Consider the following 3,864-nt stretch of genomic DNA (forward strand, 5'->3'; position numbering starts at 1 on the left):
ACCCGGAGTTGTAGTGCTAGGAGCTGGAGTTGTGGTGGTTGGAGCTGTGGTGATTGGAGCCAGAGTTGTTGTGGTTGGACCTGGAGTTGTAGTGGTTGGAGCCGGAGTTGTGGTGGCTGCAGTTGTGGTAGTTGTATCCATAGTTGTGGTGGCTGTAATTGTGGTGGTTGGAGCCGGAGTTGTGGTGGCTGCAGTTGTGGTGGTTGGAACTGAAAATGTAATGGCTCCAGTTGTGGTAGTTAGAGCTGGAGTTGTGGCGGTTCCAGCCGTGGTTGTTGTAGCCGAAAATGTGATGGCTCCAGTTGTGGTTGTTGCAGCCGGAGATGTGATGGCTTCAGTTGTGCTGGTTATCACTAGAGTTGTGGTGGATTCAGTTGTGGTGATTAAAGCCAATTAATTAGAACAAATAATAAACTTTTCAAATGTCCTGTTTTCAAAGGTGAAACACTGACACTGTGCTGTCTGCCAAACAGGATCTACTATAATTAGGACAGTAAATTAACTGAAGCAAACAAAGCTCTATTGAACCCCACTGTAATCACATAATAACTTATTTTACAGAATAATTGATAATAATCATTCAGTTACTTACTAAATTACTAATTAGTCAAGTTAATTTAATTAGAATGCAATTAAAAGACAGATCAATGGCAGGCAATAACAGGTAGCAATACTGTCAATATATAAATAGTCTACTCTGATACAATATGGCATATTATAAAGTAAAGTACAAACAATCAAAGCCATATGAAACTTGTAATCAGTAGTTACCTTGTCCAGAGGATGCATGGAAATATCCAAGCAAAAATATCCAACAAAATATTTTTCTGTCCATGATGACAGGTGTTACCTCTTACCACTCCAGGTACAGACAAGCATTTAGTCTTTGACTGTGCATAGCATTTAGCCTGTGAATTACTCCTCCCACAGCTAGGAGGAAGTGGCCAAGCATTGGTGACAGTGGCTACGTTCATGTAACCTGAAAAACCAGGTAAGTCCCAAACACATGTTTAAAAAATATAAGCCACAATAAGTTCAAAATCATAAAAACACACCACACACGCAATTGAACAAAACCTGCAGTGACCTACACATTACATTATTACTTCATTTATTTTTCACTGTCATCACTATTTTAATTGCATCCACATTCTGTGAACTCCAGACTCAAATCTTATAATAAAAACTGTGCCCATTCTGTACAACATACAATATGTGCCTCCCTTCAAAATAATACACTCAGTGGCCACTTTAGTAGGTACACCTTTAAAATTGAATTCAATACAATACAACTGTCATGTCTAGTTCAATTATATGTTGTATGTATGTAGCATAGATCGCAATTAGTGGTGTTGCACTGGACTGCATAGTCAGAGGTCTTTCTAAAATTCTGCCCCCTCATGTATGTAAATGAATTATATTCAAAATTAGAAAACACTTCTTAATATAATGTAGTCCCTAACTTTTTCATGTCAAGGACCCCCACAATAGATGCACACAAGACCCTAATTTTGGAGGACTTTGTCTTAAGGAATACTCTATTTTTAAGTTTGAAGATTATAAAGTCTCAATAGCCAATGATCAAACTGTGAATACTATAAATTACAAACACTAATACAAGTATTTTATCCATATTTATCTATTTCTTCCCTCATTGTTCCAACTTCTACAAAATGTGATAAAAGTTCAATTATCTCTTTTTGTTGGGGACCCCCTACAACCCACTCAAGGGTCCCTGTTGGTCCCCGGACCCCAGTTTGAAATCTACTACAGTACAGCACCACTGTTAACTATGACCTCAGTAATAAATAACTGAATGGAAACTCTCCGATGATGTCAACAAACAACTGAACATTATAAACTTTTAGAAGGAAAATCTATGGCAGAGCTGTTGCATTGAACTGATTCATAATATAAAGATAAAGGTAAGACAAAAAAGCATTCTAATGAAGTACTGTAGTTCTGAAGAGATGCTCTGACCCACAAATCTTTAGTTTGGTACAGACCCCAACCAGTGTCATGTCATCATGAGTTTTTTATCAGTGAAAATGAAAATTGTGATGCAAAAATGTTTATTCACAATCACAATATTTATCAAAACTATCGCTATATGATTTTCTTTTGTCTTTTATCATATTGTGCAGCCCTAACTGCCTCACAAATCTTTGAATTCCTTAGCTATAGCTATGCATTGTTCTCAGCAGACTGGATGACATTCAGCAGATAATAGACAATAATAAGAATGCTCATAACAACCATAAGGAATTTGAGACTTAACTTGAACACTGCAAAAACTTCTAGAAACAAGCCAAATATTCTTAAATATAATCACATTTCTTGTATTGAGCCAAAACATTTGCCAGTTATGATTGGCTAGAATTGTTAAAGCTAGCATAAAAATCTATCCTCAGAAAGACTTTAATGGGTCTTAGAACTAGAAAGAAATGCCAGACATCAAGTTGTGCTTATTACACACAGTGAAAACTCAGTTATTAAGTATTTTGGTCATTTTATGGATCTAAATTTAAGAATTTGAACTTCAATCTAAGATTAATAATTAGCAAAACAATCTTATAATAAGACAAAATGTATTCAAATAGCGTACTGACAGCGTAAGTGACTTTGTCTTAAATGAAGGCAGCAGAAACATTCTTATTTTTATCATTTTTTATTAAAACAATGACAAACTAAACAGTTGCTTCATTTATAAGACTGGGACTAATCTTAAATAGAGAAGTTGTGCAAGTGGCCTTACTAAATAAGGAGAATACAATCCAAACAGTTCCTCTGTTGGGATATTGTACAAACCATTGTTGTAACTTGTTACTGCTTAAATCGAGCTCAATAGGAGCTGTGATATTACATTAGAATTTTAAAGTTAGATATATTTTCTTAAAACCACATCACTTTTCTAATGCAAAACATGCTTTAGACAGAAACAGGGCTTTTTTTGTTTACTTTTTTGGCATTCCTTTTTTGTTGTGGTTTCCTGTTACACTGGTGGACTGCTGCATATTTCCCCGATGGAGCATAACAAGCATGTGGACCTGAGGGCAGATATCTAACATCACTCATTCTTTCAGTGGAAGAACCCTCGAATGACCTTCCAACATGCAGACCTGATTCCGTCACTTAACACTCCTTTTATTCAACTTCTCACTTACACTTTCTCATAAAAAAGGTAAAGCAGACATTCTGACTTGTCACAGAAGGAAAAGCAGAGTTACTGATCACATTAATGACTGTTATCATTATTATGTCAGCGTTATTATTGTGATCAGGTTGATCTGCATCAACACAAATCAAGTTTTATTATTATTGTAACAGCCAGTTGTGTGACAGTCATGTACGTCAGGGGAGAAACTCTACCTCATCCTGTCAGTCTCGAGCTTCAGGCAGCAGAGAAAAGAATGTGTTGTTGTTTTACATGATGTATCTTCCCATTGCAGTTAGAACAAAGTGCAGCACACTTTGCTTCTGCATATAGAATAGAATTACACCGATAGTTTTCATATTCACTGAGGCAATGTGCAGAGACTGAAAGGTGCAGTGAGGGTGCAGAACAGGAGAGAAGCAGCAGTTAGTTTACTGTATCTGTGCTGTTGGTGTGATTGGTGTCGTTGCTCCTCTCCTCCAGGTGGAGGCGCTGTAGAGCCGACAAACAGAAGTGGTTTCTGGAGGATTTCACAGAAACAGGAGGAGCAGGAAGCAGTGATGCACATGTAAAGACATTGTTGTTGACTGTGTGTGTGTGTGTGTTGAACAGTACAGAGAGTGTAAAAAGACTGGGTCCCGCTGTATTACTCAGGCTGCACTACAGCGTCTATTCACAGGCGCGATCCCACTACTGAGCGGCACGGGGGC

The sequence above is a fragment of the Morone saxatilis genome, unplaced genomic scaffold (genome assembly GCF_004916995.1).
Source record: "Morone saxatilis isolate NCDOM2014 unplaced genomic scaffold, NCSU_SB_2.0 Contig0, whole genome shotgun sequence".
NCBI lineage: Eukaryota > Metazoa > Chordata > Actinopteri > Moronidae > Morone > Morone saxatilis.